General features: G+C 46.8%; 1 pseudogene; it reads right to left on the reverse strand.

Moving 5' to 3' along the window:
* LOC109897409 (liprin-alpha-3-like) overlaps nucleotides 1–16,858 on the reverse strand; it is a 39,613-nt pseudogene extending 22,755 nt beyond the window's left edge.

Here is a 16,858-nt window from a genome sequence, read left to right on the forward strand (position 1 = left end):
GCACACGCACACACACACACACACACACACACACACACACACACACACACACACACACACACACACACACACACACACACACACACACACACACACACACACACACACACACATAGTGGAGGTGGTGTACCTTGTTGAGTGCAGCCACTCTCTGGGCGAGCTGGGCCTCTATCTCAGGCAGCGTCTCGGCCCTCTGCAGGGTCTGCTGCAGCTTCTGCTTGGCATCGTCTAGACGCTCCTGGAGCTGCCTGTTCTTCTCCTCACTCTGCAGGAGTGGAGGAGGATGAGGAAGAGGAGGAAGAGGGAGAGGTAAGATGAGGAGGAAGAGAAGGAGGAGAAGGAATTTAACCTCACAGTCAGTAACAAAAAATAATTCTTAACCCTGAACGCAAAATGCAGAGCTTTTATCATTGCTAAACTACCAATCCTCTCCACTAACAGAAACAACCAGGAGAAAGCAGGTCCCTTCACCCACCTGCCTGTAGAGGGAGTCTTTACTGGCCAGGTCATTCTCCAGCCTGTCTTTAATGTCGTGGAGAGACGTCGCCTCCCTCTGGGCACTTAGGTACCTGCAGGCACACAGCACAATGACATACAGCAGACACATCTTGAAGGCAATGTCGTACAACTGAACAGTACAGACACAATTGCCTATGGCAAAAGACATTCCCTGGTGTATTCAGGGGGGGGATAGACAGTTGTATTTACCTGCGCTCTAAAGTAGTTATTCTCTCCTCCATGTCCTCTCTCTGACAAAGAGCCTGAGAGAGGAGAAAGGGGGAGGGACAGACAGAGGAAAAGAGAGAAATAGAAAGAGGGAGAAATACATAAAAGTCGGACATGATCAAAGAGACTTGGCGCTGCTGCTAAACCACTAGAACTGTAGCTGAAGTATGATAATGGTTAGTTGAAGGAAGTTGTTGACAGAGGAAACACGTCTCTGCCAAGTGACAGATGTTATTGCACAAGTCCTGGAGGAGGGGGAGGAGGGAGACGGGGGGGGGGGGGGGATGAGGGGGAGGAGGAGGGAGAGGGAGGAGGAGGGAGAGGAGTAGGGAGAGGAGGAGGGAGAGGAGGGAGGGGAGGGGTAGGAGGAGGAGGAAGAGGGGGAGGAGTAGGGAGAGGAGGAGGGAGAGGAGGGAGAGGAGTATGGAGAGGAGGAGGGAGAGGAGGAGGAGGAGGAGGAGAGGGGGAGGGAGAGGAAGAGGGAGAGGAGGGGGAAGAGGAGGAGGGAGAGAAGGAGGAGGGAGAGGAGGAGGGAGAGGAGGGGGAGGAGGAGGGAGAGGAGGGGGAGGAGGAGGGAGAGGAGGAGTGAGAGGAGGGAGAGGAGGAGGAGGGGGAGGGAGGAGGACGAGGAGGAGGGAGAGTAGGAGGAGGGGGAGGGAGGAGGACGAGGAGGAGGGAGAGGGAGAGGAGGAGGAGGGAGAGGAGGGGTAGGAGGAGGAGGAGGGCGGGAGGAGGGGGAGGGAAGAAGGAGGAGGAGGAATGAGAGAGGAGGAGGAGAAGGAGGAGGAGGAGGTGGCTGTGTGAGTGACAGCGCTAGCTTCTATCCACACGCTTGCCTGTTTACTAGTGATACTGTTGCCATGGCTACAGGGTAAGTCTCACACATACAGTATAGTACAGTAGCAGTTATTGCTGCCAAGTAGGAAAATGGCTCTGTTGCCACAGGAAACTGTTACATTTCGCTAATAGAGTAGGGAAAACAGACACACATTTTCTCAATCGCAATGAGATGCTGCCACACACGTGTATTTTCAACCAATTGGGAAGTAGAGCTCACCTCCTTCACATCCCTCTGCAGTTTCTGATTGGCTTCCTCTGACTTGGTCACCTCCCTCCTAGCTGCAGTCAACTGTTCTTCGATCTCCCCAACCTGGAGAGTGACATAATATTTACACACAAGAAGCCACCATCTGGGTCAGTATCACATCTATGAAAGTCATATTCCTTAAAACACATGTATGTCTGGTGTATGTATGACTCAAACTGTTAGTTATCTCTATTTGTCACTCACCTGTCTGCACATGAGGGCCAGTCTTTCTTTCAGCTGGGCCAGCTCTGCTCTCTGCCGCTCTATCTCTGTTTCTCTCTGTCTCTCTCTGTCAATCTCTCCATCCTCCAGGATGGAGGAGGGTCCATTGGGCAGCCGCTGTGAAAGGAAGAAGGAGAGGAAAACGACAAGGAAAAGACAACATCATGTAAAGATGGAAATGTGATGCGACTCCTTAAACTCCAAGCAAACTATGCAGCACATGAGACACTAATACTTCAACATTTACTTCAGCCAATACAGCATAAATCCCCTCACCTCTTTCCCATTTTCTAAGCCTTGTTGGCGTCTTTTGATTTGGTCTCGTAGAGAATGGCACTAGGTAGAGATGGAGAACAGGAAAGTTTAGAAAATATGCTTTATCTGCGGACAGAAGAAAAGGAGAACGAGCAGAGGAGGACAACTCACCTCATTTGAGGAGGACTCCAGCTCTTCCTCTAAAACAGTCACTCGCTCCAGAGCCACACGTAACCTCTCTCGCACCTAAGGAGGTCCCAGACAGACAGAGGGGGAGAGAAAGACGAGATAGTGGAAAGGGAGAAAGAGAGTGGGAGTGAAGGGGAGAGAAAGAGGTGGATGTTAGTACAGAAGGTTAAGAATAAATCCTGTGGAACCAGCCCACTCACTCCTCCATTTAGCACCCACTGACCTTCTTGTCCAGCCCTTTACCACACACACACACACACACACACACACACACACACACACACACATACACACACATACACACACACCTTCTCGTCCAGGGCTTTGTGGTGTTCGAACAGGGACTTGAGGGCCTTGAGGACCTCCACCTCGCTGGAGACCCCGGCAGGAGACTGGGCCTGCCTCTTCACCACTGTCATCCTCAGACTGCGCTCATGACGAGACACCAGGCACTCCAGATGCTCCAGCAGCAGCTAGACACACAGAGAGCAGGGGCCACTTGGAATAAGGTTCTGATCTACATGACAATAGAATTTCAGCATGCTTATAGGGAAGGACACTCAACACGCACAGCACTTACACAAATGACATGACTGGCTGAGAGAAATTGATGATAAAATGATTGTGGGGGCTGTCTTGTTAGACTTCAGTGCAGCTTTTGACATTATCGATCATAGTCTGCTGCTGGAAAAACGTATGTGTTATGGCTTTACACCCCCTGCTATAATGTGGATAAAGAGTTCCTGGTCTAACAGAACACAGAGGGTGTTCTTTAATGGAAGCCTCTCAAATATAATCCAGTTAGAATCAGGAATCCCCCAGGGTAATCCATTTTTACTAACGACATGCCACGGACTTTGAGTAAAGCCAGAGTGTCTATGTATGCGGAAGACTCAACACGTCAGCTACTACAGCGACTGAAATGACTGCAACACTTATTAACAAAGAGCTTCAGTTAGTTTCAGAGTGGGTGGCAAGGAATAAGTTTGCCCTAAATATTTCTAAAACTAAAAGCATTGTATTTGGAACAAAACACTCACTAAACTCTAAACCTCAAAATAAATATTGTAATAAATAATGTGGAAATTGAGCAAGTTGAGATTACTAAACTGCTTAGAGTAACCCTAGATTGTAAACTGTCATGGTCAAAACAAATTGATGCAACAGTAGCTAAGATGGAGAGAAGTCCGTCTATAATAAAGCGATGCTCTGCCTACTTAACAACACTATCAACAAGGCAGGTTCTACAGGCCCTAGTTTCTACCTTCTTAACAACACTATCAACAAGGCAGGTTCTACAGGCCCTAGTTTCTACCTTCTTAACAACACTATCAACAAGGCAGGTTCTACAGGCCCTAGTTTCTACCTTCTTAACAACACTATCAACAAGGCAGGTTCTACAGGCCCTAGTTTCTACCTTCTTAACAACACTATCAACAAGGCAGGTTCTACAGGCCCTAGTTTCTACCTTCTTAACAACACTATCAACAAGGCAGGTTCTACAGGCCCTAGTTTCTACCTTCTTAACAACACTATCAACAAGGCAGGTTCTACAGGCCCTAGTTTCTACCTTCTTAACAACACTATCAACAAGGCAGGTTCTACAGGCCCTAGTTTCTACCTTCTTAACAACACTATCAACAAGGCAGGTTCTACAGGCCCTAGTTTCTACCTTCTTAACAACACTATCAACAAGACAGGTTCTACAGGCCCTAGTTTCTACCTTCTTAACAACACTATCAACAAGGCAGGTCCTACAGGCCCTAGTTTTGTCGCACCTTGACTACTGTTCAGTCGTGTGGTCAGCTGCCACAAAAAAAGGACTTAGGAAAATTGCAATTGGCTCAGAACAGGGCAGCATGGCTGACCCTTGGATGTACACAGTGAGCTAATATTAATAATACCCATGTCAATCTCTCCTGGCTGAAAGTGGAGGAGAGATGGACTCCATCACTACTTTTATTTATGAGAGGTATTGAGGTATGTTGAATGCACCGAGCGGTCTGTCTAAACTACTGGCACACAGCTCAGACACCCATGCATACCCCACAAGACATGCCACAAGAGGTCTCTTCACAGTCCCCAAGTCCAGAACAGACTATGGGAGGCACACAGTACTACATAGAGCCATGACTACATGGAACTCTATTCCACATAAAGTAACTGAAGCAAGGAGTAAAATTAGATTTGAAAAACAGATTAAAAAAACACCTTATGGAACAACGGGGACTGTGACACAACAAACATTGGCACAGACACTTACACACACGAAAACATACACACTATACACACACATGGATTTAGTACTGTCGATGTGGTAGTGGTGGAGTAGGGGGCTGAGGGCACACAGTGTGTTTTGAAATCTGTGAATGTATTGTACAAATACAAACTGAACTGTATAACATATAGGTATACAGACATACTCAAGCGTAAACATATGCGTGCATGAATAGACATGCACACATCAATAGACACAAAGACGTACACTTAAGCCCACAATTCAACACACGCACGCACACACACACACACACACACACACACACACACAAACACACACACACACACACTAACCCGTGTGTTGTTCCTCTCTGCCTTGAGTTCTGCTATCTCCTCCTCTCTCTCCAGCAGCTGCTCCCGGCAGACATTCAGCTCTTTGGTCAACACTGCAAACTCCTGCAGAGACACAAGGGGGCGACGTTACTCACAATACACTGTATGTAGCCATAATCATATACAGTACAATAGCACACATACATACAGCACAATTACAAACAGTTCAACAAGACACAATTAAGCACAAAAACATTTCAACAAGAAAAAAATAAACATTTAAATTACAGACCTGTGACACACTGGTGAGACACATACACACACAGTGGAGGCTGGTGGGAGGAGCTATAGGAGGACGAGCTCATTGTAATGTCTAAAATGGGATAAATAGAAGGGGATCACACACAAAGATATGGAAAACACATTTGACCCCATTCCATGCATTCCATTCCAGCCATTACAATGAGCCCATCCTCCTATGGCTCCTCCCACCAGCCTCCACTGACCCCCCCCATCACTGAGTCGACTATAGTATGACGTTGAGTTTCCAACTACGTATATCTGGGAGCAGATAATGTCTATGTTCCTGACCTGGGTTGCTCATAACACTCCAGTGAACACCTCATGGCCATTCCTCATGGCCATGGCGGGGCCAGCCACGTTGTGTAGGCTAGGCTGACATATGGCCACATATGATACTGTACCATCCTCTGTCCTGTCGGCCATCTTGGCTCAAATGGACTTTACCCGTGCGTGACCAAGCCGTGACACACATTCACTATCAGTGTCACAGTAAGGAAAGGCATGCAACCGCCCGTGTCCTGGAGCATGTGAAGACTGAATCATGGGTGTTTCCACAAGCCACTGGGAGGCATTGGTGCTCAGTCCAGCTCTTCCAGTATATGGTGTAATTCTACATGCCCTGGAGCATTATAACATAACACTGTTGATAATTGTGTTCAGTGGACTGGTAGGAATATTAGGGACTGGGCTGTCAGTGTGCACATCAGTGGTAACTACTGATAGAGGAGAAAAGGGAAAAAGACGACAGGGGAAAAAGATGACAGGGGGAAAAGGGAAAAAGACGACAGGGGAGAAAGAGAAAAAGACGACAGGGGAGAAAGAGAAAAAGACGACAGGGGAGGAAGAGAAAAAGACGACAGGGGAAAAAGGGAAAAAGAAGACAGGGGAAAAAGAGAAAAAGACGACAGGGGAAAAAGACGACAGGGGAAAAGGGGAAAAAGAAGACAGGGGAAAAAGAGAAAAAGACGACAGGGGAAAAAGGGAAAAAGATGACAGGGGAAAAAGGGAAAAAGACGACAGGGGAAAAAGAGAAAAGAAGACAGGGGAAAAAGACGACAGGGGAAAAAGGGAAAAAGACGACAGGGGAAAAAGAGAAAAGAAGACAGGGGAAAAAGACGAGAGGGGAAAAAGGGAAAAAGACGACAGGGGAAAAAGGGAAAAAGAAGACAGGGGAAAAAGAGAAAAAGACGACAGGGGAAAAAGACGACAGGGGAAAAAGGGAAAAAGAAGACAGGGGAAAAAGGGAAAAAGAAGACAGGGGAAAAAGAGAAAAAGACGACAGGGGAAAAAGGGAAAAAGATGACAGGGGAAAAAGACGACAGGGGAAAAAGAGAAAAGAAGACAGGGGAAAAAGACGACAGGGGAAAAAGGGAAAAAGACGACAGGGGAAAAAGAGAAAAGAAGACAGGGGAAAAAGACGAGAGGGGAAAATGGAAAAAGACAACAGGGGAAAAAGAGAAAAGAAGACATGGGAAAAAGACGACAGGGGAAAAAGGGAAAAAGACGACAGGGGAAAAAGAGAAAAGAAGACAGGGGAAAAAGAGAAAAGAAGACAGGGGAAAAAGAGAAAAGACGACAGGGGAAAAGGGAAAAGACGACAGGGGAAAAAGGGAAAAGACGACAGGGGAAAAAGGGAAAAGACGACAGGGGAAAAAGGGAAAAGACGACAGGGGAAAAAGGGAAAAAGACGACAGGGGGAAAAAGGGAAAAAGACGACAGGGGAAAAAGGGAAAAAGAAGACAGGGGAAAAAGACGACAGGGGAAAAATGGAAAAAGACGACAGGGGAAAAATAAGACAGGGGAAAAAGGGAAAAAGACGACAGGGGAAAAAGGGAAAAAGACGACAGGGGAAAAAGGGAAAAGAAGACAGGGGAAAAAGGGAAAAGAAGACAGGGGAAAAAGGGAAAAAGACAACAGGGGAAAAAGGGAGAAAGAAGACAGGGAAAAAAGGGAAAAAGACAACAGGGGAAAAAGACGACAGGGACGACAGGGGAAAAAGAAGACAGGGGAAAAAGGGAAAAAGACGACAGGGGAAAAAGGGAAAAGAAGACAGGGGAAAAAGGGAGAAAGAAGACAGGGGAAAAAGGGAGAAAGAAGACAGGGGAAAAAGACGACAAGGGAAAAAGGGAGAAAGACGACAGGGGAAAAAGACGACAAGGGAAAAGGGAGAAAGACGACCGGGGAAAAAGACAACAGGGGAAAAAGACGACAGGGGAAAAAGGAGACAGGGGAAAAAGGGAAAAAGACGACAGGGGAAAAAGACGACAAGGGAAAAAGACGACAGGGGAAAAAGGAAAAAAGACGACAGGGGAAAAAGGAAAAAAGACGACAGGGGAAAAAGAAGACGGGAAAAAGACGACAGGGGAAAAGGGAGAAAGACGACAGGGGAAAAAGACGACAGGGGAAAAAGATGACAGGGAAGAAGGGAAAAAGACGACAGGGGAAAAAGGGAAAAAGACGACAGGGGAAAAAGAAGACAGGGGAAAAAGAAGACAGGGGAAAAAGGGCAAAAGACAGGGGAAAAAGGGAAAAAGACGACGGGAAAAAGACGACAGGGGAAAAAGGGAAAAAGACGACAAGGGAAAAAGAAGACAGGGGAAAAAGCAAAAAAGACGACAGGGGAAAAAGGAAAAAAGAAGACAGGAGAAAAAGGGAAAAAGACGACAGGGGAAAAAGAAGACGGGAAAAAGGAAAAAGACGACAGGGGAAAAAGGGAAAAGACGACAGGGGAAAAAGGTGAAAAAGACGACAGGGGAAAAAGAAGACGGGAAAAAGGAAAAAAGACGACAGGGGAAAAAGGAAAAAGACGACAGGGGAAAAAGGGAAAAAGACGACAGGGGAAAAAGGGAAAAAGACGACAGGGGGAAAGTTAGGGGTGATGTACAGATGGTACACAGCAGACCCATGGGAATTTGGAATTCTGGGATTGATTCTAGCTGAAAAGACAGCTTTTGGCACCAATATCCCACAATTATTTGCTTTCTCTCTCTAGTTCTCTCTTTCTACTATCCTTGTCTCACTCCCCCTCCACAGTCCAAGACACAATGTGATCATAAACTACCTCAAGGTGTCTCGACTGTACCGAGCCTCCATCTCTCCCTCTCATCCTCTCACTCAGCCTACTCCGCTCTCATCCTCACAATCCTTCATCCATCTCTATCTCTCCATGTGATAACCCAGAACACCTAAGAATAGATGCCAGAAGCTCCATCATTAGTATGCAGCAATATGCAAATTGGTCTGATTCGTTAGTCTGTGTGTGTGTTTCACACCACCAGTTCTCTCTCTGTACCATGCTCTTATTCTCACTCTGCAGCCCTCTCTCCACTCTCCCTCTCTCTCTTTCTCAGCAGTGGCGGCACACTCTGAGCAGACGCACTCAATGAACCCTGCTGGTGTTGAATCTTTCACAATGCTCTATGCTGCTAGCTCTAGTGTTGAATCTATCACAGCACTCTGTGCTGCTAGCCCTAGTGTTGAATCTATCACAGCACTCTGTGCTGCTAGCCCTAGTGTTGAATCTATCACAGCACTCTGTGCTGCTAGCCCTAGTGTTGAATCTATCACAGCGCTCTGTGCTGCTAGCCCTAGTGTTGAATCTATCACAGCGCTCTGTGCTGCTAGCCCTAGTGTTGAATTTATCACAGCACTCTGTGCTGCTAGCCCTAGTGTTGAATCTATCACAGCGCTCTGTGCTGCTAGCGCTAGTGTTGAATCTATCACAGCACTCTGTGCTGCTAGCGCTAGTGTTGAATCTAACACAGCACTCTGTGCTGCTAGCCCTAGTGTTGAATCTATCACAGCGCTCTGTGCTGCTAGCGCTAGTGTTGAATCTAACACAGCACTCTGTTCTGCTAGCCCTAGTGTTGAATCTATCACAGCACTCTGTGCTGCTAGCCCTAGTGTTGAATCTATCACAGCACTCTGTGCTGCTAGCCCTAGTGTTGAATCTATCACAGCACTCTGTGCTGCTAGCCCTAGTGTTGAATCTATCACAGCACTCTGTGCTGCTAGCCCTAGTGTTGAATCTATCACAGCGCTCTGTGCTGCTGGCCCTAGTGTTGAATCTATCACAGCGCTCTGTGCTGCTAGCCCTAGTGTTGAATCTATCACAGCGCTCTGTGCTGCTATCTCTAGTGTTGAATCTATCACAGCGCTCTGTGCTGCTAGCCCTAGTGTTGAATCTATCACAGCACTCTGTGCTGCTAGCCCTAGTGTTGAATCTATCACAGCACTCTGTGCTGCTAGCCCTAGTGTTGAATCTATCACAGCACTCTGTGCTGCTAGCCCTAGTGTTGAATCTATCACAGCGCTCTGTGCTGCTAGCCCTAGTGTTGAATCTATCACAGCGCTCTGTGCTGCTAGCTCTAGTGTTGAATCTATCCCAGCGCTCTGTGCTGCTAGCCCTAGTGTTGAATCTATCACAGCACTCTGTGCTGCTAGCTCTAGTGTTGAATCTATCACAGCACTCTGTGCTGCTAGCCCTAGTGTTGAATCTATCACAGCACTCTGTGCTGCTAGCTCTAGTGTTGAATATATCACAGCGCTCTGTGCTGCTAGCTCTAGTGTTGAATATATCACAGCGCTCTGTGCTGCTAGCTCTAGTGTTGAATATATCACAGCACTCTGAGCTGCTAGCTCTAGTGTTGAATATATCACAGCGCTCTGTGCTGCTAGCTCTAGTGTTGAATATATCACAGCACTCTGTGCTGCTAGCTCTAGTGTTGAATATATCACAGTGCTCTGTGCTGCTAGCCCTAGTGTTGAATATATCACAGCGCTTTGTGCTGCTAGCTCTAGTGTTGAATATATCACAGCGCTCTGTGCTGCTAGCCCTAGTGTTGAATCTATCACAGGGCTCTGTGCTGCTAGCCCTAGTGTTGAATCTATCACAGCACTCTGTGCTGCTAGCCCTAGTGTTGAATCTATCACAGCGCTCTGTGCTGCTAGCCCTAGTGTTGAATCTATCACAGGGCTCTGTTCTGCTAGCCCTAGTGTTGAATCTATCACAGCGCTCTGTGCTGCTAGCCCTAGTGTTGAATCTATCACAGCACTCTGTGCTGCTAGCCCTAGTGTTGAATCTATCACAGCGCTCTGTGCTGCTAGCCCTGGTGTTGAATCTATCACAGGGCTCTGTGCTGCTAGCCCTAGTGTTGAATCTATCACAGCGCTCTGTGCTGCTAGCCCTAGTGTTGAATCTATCACAGCACTCTGTGCTGCTAGCCCTAGTGTTGAATCTATCACAGCGCTCTGTGCTGCTAGCTCTAGTGTTGAATCTATCACAGCGCTCTGTGCTGCTAGCCCTAGTGTTGAATCTATCACAGCGCTCTGTGCTGCTAGCCCTAGTGTTGAATCTATCACAGCACTCTGTGCTGCTCGCATCATGTGTGTGTCCGTAGATGTGTGCACCATATTGATTCCCCTCTCAGTGAGGTAATATGGCCCTTTAATGTCCAGTCATTCTCAGTAAGAACACATTGTCCTATCACATCTGTTATTGCTTTCAATAGTTCAGAGAACATATGGGTTCTAACAAAATAAACCGCATCACTCCACTTAGGCATCTAGGGAGACTGCCTGTCTGAAATCCAAGATGGAGTCATTTTCGCATGTTCAGTGGCGTCAGTCACACTAGAATGATTACTCTACGGGCATAAGGATGTGGGCTAATATTGGCCTGGGTATTATAGAGGTCTTTACTCAATCGAATGGAACCGCCAATAATATGTAACAGTCTGTCATGAAGTGTAAGTCATGATTCAGCCACAGCCCTGCTCAGTATGCACCAGAAGTGGTCCGTAGGAGCAGGAACAACCACATACCAACAAGAACAGACGGAACAGCTAAGTATAGATGGAACAACTCAGTAAAAAACTGAACAGCTCATTGGTAAGTCCAGTAGATAGCAGGATATCTCAGTATGGTTAAGAGAAGCAACATAAAACCAGAACCATGTTAAAGTCTAAGCATAAAAAAGTGAAATATAACATTTACATAAGTATTCAGAACCTTCACTCAGTATTTTGTTGAAGGACCTTTGGCAGCGATTACAGCCTCGCGTTTTCTTGGGTATGACGCTACAAGCTTGGCACACTTGTATTTGGGGAGTTTCTCCCATTCTCTGCAGATCCTCTCAAGTTCTGTCAGGTTGGATGGGAAGCGTCGCTGCACAGCTATTTTCCGGTCTCTCCAGAGATGTTCGATCAGGTTCAAGTCCGGGCTCTGGCTGGGCCACTCAAGGACATTCAGAGAGTTGTCCCGAAGCCACTCCTGCGTAGTCTTGGCTGTGTGCTTAGGGTCATTGTCCTGTTGGAAGGTGAACCTTTTCCCCAGTCTGAGGCCCTGAGCGCTCTGGAGCAGGTTTTCTGTACTTTGCTCTGTTCATCTTTCCCTCAATCCTGACTAGTCTCCCAGTCCATGTCACTGAAAAACATCACCACAGCATGATGCTGCCACCACCATGCTTTACCGTAGGGATGGTGCCAGGTTTCCTCCAGACGTAACACTTGGCATTCAGGCCAAAGAGTTCAATCTTGGTTTCATCAGACCAGAGAATCTTCTTTCTCATGGTCTGAGTGTCCTTTAGGTGCCTTTTGGCAAACTCCAAGCGGGCTGTCATGTGACTTTTACTTAGGAGTGGCTTCCGTCTGGCCACTCTACCATAAAGGTCTGATTGGCGGTGCTTCAGAGATGGTTGTCCTTCTGGAAGGTCCTCCCTTCTGCACAGAGGAACTTTTGAGCTCTGTCAGAGTGACCATCGGGTTCTTGAGGCCCTTCTCCCACGATTGCTCAGTTTGGCCGGGCTCTTGATGGTTCCAAACGTCTTCCATTTAATAATGATGGAGGCCACTGTCAACTGTGGGACCTTATATAGACAGGTGTGTGCCTTTCCAAATCATGCCCAATCAATTAAATTTACCACAGGTGGACTCCAATCAAGTTGTAGAAACACCTCAAGGATGATCAATGGAAACAGGATGCACCTGATCCCAAACAAACAGGATGGAGTCTCATAGCAAAGGGTCTGAATACTTACGTAAATAAAGTATTTTAGTCTATTTTTTATTCTAAAAACCTGTTTTCACCTTGTCATTATGGGATATTGTGTGTAGATTGATGAGGGAAATATTGAATTTAATCCATTTTAGAATAAGGCTGTAAGTAACATAATGTGTAAAAAGTCAAGGGGTCTGAATACTTTCCGAATGCACAGTATACACTCACTCTCTCTTTTTCACACTCACAATGTGTTTGCAGCGAGGCATGGAAGGTCTCTATAGATTCTTTCTCCAGATCTCACACTTAGTATGTAAACACACATACGACACACACTCATGCACACAGAAACACACACAGGCAGCCACATACGCAAGTGCACATACAAACACGGACGCACAAATGTACACACACACACACAGACACACACACACTCCCCGTGTGTACCTGTGGTAGGGCGATAGACAGCTGTCTTGAGAGGGAGTCCTTCTCATGGCCCAGGTCTCGGAGTCGAAGCTGGGCTGTCCCCAGACTGTCCTGGGTCTCCCTTAGGCTGTCCAACAGCCTCTCCCTCTCCGTCAGCATGTTCACCATCAGAGATTCCAGATTCCCGGTGCTGCCCCCCTCGTCACCTCCGCCCCGGGGCTCCCCTCTGCCCCCGTACCCACCCCCCATACCGCCTCCCATTCCCCCGCCACTCCCTCCCGGAGAGGAAGGCCCTCCCCCACTCCCGCCACGCCCATCCTCAGAGATGGTGGGCATCACCTCGCACATCATCTTGAGGCCGGAGAGTGTGTGGGGTGTTAGCTGAAAGTTGGTGGGTGTCGGTGGAGAGTGTGGGATTGTGGGATTGTTCTGGGAGAATTTGCTTCAAGGAGCCCACAGAATTTTGTTTCAAGTGTGTATGCTTGTATGAGGTAAGGTGTGAAGGGCACTCTATTCTCTTTTGTCTCTCTCTCTCTATTTCTCTCTGCCTAGCTTTGGCCCTTGATCTCTCTCTTTTGTTTGTGTCCTTGTCCTTTTCTCCTGTCACTATGTGAGAAAGGTTGGTTGACAGGCAAGCAGATTGGTGGCACTCTGTTACCCTTCTCTCTCCTCTGTACCTCACCTCCCTATGAATAAGACGCCACTGTCATCACTAACAAGCCTGTGTATGGTTGGTTAACGGCTTGTCACTCTGTACCTTGCTACTTCCTCATCTCTACTTCCTGGCTTCACCGAATTAGCTCCTTTGGATGTATTGCTACAATAGGAATAGCTCTGCTGTGTCTAGCAAACACCTGATTGGCTCTCTGCTTGTGGTGATAACAACTGATTGGTTGTCTCAGTGAGTCTGGCTGAGTGACAGGGCCCAGGTAATTGTGAGGTACAATTAGGGTGTGGCAAGGCAAGGTCTAAAGTGGTAGGACGAGATAGGAGGAGTCCATGGGGGTGTCTAGGAGTTTAGGGAGGGGGCAAGAGGGAGAGCAGGTGTAGTGGAGGGCCTTGGACACCCCAGGGTGGTCTTCAGACAGATAAGAGAAGCAGCTGGAAAATAGAGAACAAGATGATTGGAAACTGGGGAAAGGAAGAGAGAGAAACAGGGGAAAGGAAGAGAGAGAAACAGGGGAAAGGAAGAGAGAGAAACAGGGGAAAGGAAGAGAGAGAAACAGGGGAAAGGAAGAGAGAGAAACAGGGGAAAGGAAGAGAGAGAAACAGGGGAAAGGAAGAGAGAGAAACAGGGGAAAGGAAGAGAGAAACAGGGGAAAGGACGAGAGAAACAGGGGAAAGGAAGAGAGAAACAGGGGAAAGGAAGAGAGAAACAGGGGAAAGGAAGAGAGAAACAGGGGAAAGGAAGAGAGAGAAACAGGGGAAAAGAAGAGAGAAACAGGGGAAAGGATGAGAGAAACAGGGGAAAGGAAGAGAGAAACAGGGGAAAGGAAGAGAGAAACAGGGGAAAGGAAGAGAGAAACAGGGGAAAGGAAGAGAGAGAAACAGGGGAAAAGAAGAGAGAAACAGGGGAAAAGAAGAGAGAAACAGGGGAAAGGAAGAGAGAAACAGGGGAAAGGAAGAGAGAAACAGGGGAAAGGAAGAGAGAAACAGGGGAAAGGAAGAGAGAAACAGGGGAAAAGAAGAGAGAAACAGGGGAAAAGAAGAGAGAAACAGGGGAAAATAAGAGAGAAACAGGGGAAAATAAGAGAGAAACAGGGGAAAGGAAGAGAGAAACAGGGGAAAGGAAGAGAGAAACAGGGGAAAGGAAGAGAGAAACAGGGGAAAGGAAGAGAGAAACAGGGGAAAGGAAGAGAGAAACAGGGGAAAGGAAGAGAGAAACAGGGGAAAGGAAGAGAGAAACAGGGTAAAGGAAGAGAGAAACAGGGTAAAGGAAGAGAGAAACAGGGGAAAGGAAGAGAGAAACAGGGGAAAGGAAGAGAGAAACAGGGGAAAGGAAGAGAGAAACAGGGGAAAAGAAGAGAGAAACAGGGGAAAAGAAGAGAGAGAAACAGGGGAAAAGAAGAGAGAAACAGGGGAAAGGAAGAGAGAAACAGGGGAAAGGAAGAGAGAAACAGGGGAAAAGAAGAGAGAGAAACAGGGGAAAGGAAGAGAGAGAAACAGGGGAAAGGAAGAGAGAAACAGGGGAAAGGAAGAGAGAAACAGGGGAAAAGAAGAGAGAGAAACAGGGGGAAAGAAGAGAGAAACAGGGGAAAGGAAGAGAGAAACAGGTGAAAAGAAGAGAGAAACAGGGGAAAGGAAGAGAGAAATAGGGGAAGGAAGAGAGAGAAACAGGGGAAAGGAAGAGAGAAACAGGGGAAAGGAAGAGAAACAGGGGAAAGGAAGAGAGAGAAACAGGGGAAAAGAAGAGAGAAATAGGGGAAGGAAGAGAGAGAAACAGGGGAAAGGAAGAGAGAGAAACAGGGGAAAGGAAGAGAGAAATAGGGGAAGGAAGAGAGAAATAGGGGAAGGAAGAGAGAAACAGGAAATTAAGAGAGAAATTTGTGTTTTTCCATTAAACTCTCAAGGCTCTCAATCAACTTATATAATTGTAATTGACAAGTTGAAAGAGTCTCATCCTTGGATCTAATAATGCAACAGGTTTTAGAGAACAGTTTGTTAGTAACCAACATCATAAAGACAATCCAGGCTGGAAGAGGAGGTAGTGGAGAACCCCTTTTCTGAGATGTGGGTGGACCAGGTGAGATGATTGGGTGGCCAGCACAGACACAAAACCAGATGATAATGACTAAATCAAATCTGTCATAGCCAGTTGGAAGCAGCTGTTTACAGAGCAGGCCAGACAATTAAGACACCTACTGTAGCTTATGTATTGCACAATGAAAGCATTTGTCTTGATGAAAAAAAAAAATGTCTAATCAACCTCCATAGGCTTGCACACAAACACACGTTCTCTCTCATCTCTCTCTCTCACACACACACACTTCACATATTCATTGAACATCAAACACACACACACACCTATCTCTGTTCCACCACAACGACTAATCAGGAGAATACATAGTTGGAGCCTATTGCATTACTTCTGTCCAGCATCCACGGCAACCTACTCCGTTGCACACGTCTGTCTGAAACTATGTATCCATCGGTCTCTGCTCTTATCTGTCCATACAGCCGATTAGTCATAATGCTAATCATGGATGCGCGTTATACACGGAAATGAGAGTCATGGAGGGTTACCCTGTAGCCTTAGCCTGGCCATCTCGTTCAGTAGGGGGATCATGGGTAAAATAAACGAGCCGGATGTATCCCTTAATAGTCTACAGAGATAGACAGACAGACATGTATTTATGCGGGGCAGAATCATAACGTATTTGAATTTAAATTGTCATCATTGTAATTATGGACTATGTGTAGTCTGTAGAAGGGAATATAACTCTGTCTCATAATAACCTCTGTCTCACACTGTCATGTATGATACAATCTGAAAATATATTTAGCGAGAAGGGTCTATGTTAGGCCTAATAAATTAAAACCACAGTCACAACAGAAAAGCGACGTGAATAAAATAAAACAGAAGATGTAATGTAGCCTATAGCCTCTTCCCGTCCGATTTCCTTCCAATGGCCTCTATGCAAATAATTCTGCAAACGAAATAAAGGCTATACGCACAAATTAAAGATTATGCATTCTTATATTCTTAAATGCCCCAATTATATTGTAGGCAATGAAGCATCCCGTTACACCCAATGTTAGACGTTACACCCCACCGCCTCGCCCCCTCTCCATCCTCCTCCTCAAAAACAGCTGGCAGATCATGCACAGCTCCATCTCACAACATTAATTACATGTCAGATACCAATGTTGTATTCATAATCTTATCTCACCCTTGTCATCGTCGAAAGCAAAAAATACATAATTCCCATTTACCCCATCCGGGCATCTCGCGGTTAAAAGTCGTATCGCGGTGAAAACCCAGTTGCCAGCCAGCAAGCACCCCCTCCCCTCTCCCTTCTCACACATGTAAACGATGGCACTGGGCGCGAGCGACGTTACACCTCACCATAGACAACCCCGGTCTTTCTCTCTCTCCTCATTCTC

This window comes from Oncorhynchus kisutch, linkage group LG10, assembly GCF_002021735.2.
Source record: "Oncorhynchus kisutch isolate 150728-3 linkage group LG10, Okis_V2, whole genome shotgun sequence".
Taxonomy (NCBI): domain Eukaryota; kingdom Metazoa; phylum Chordata; class Actinopteri; order Salmoniformes; family Salmonidae; genus Oncorhynchus; species Oncorhynchus kisutch.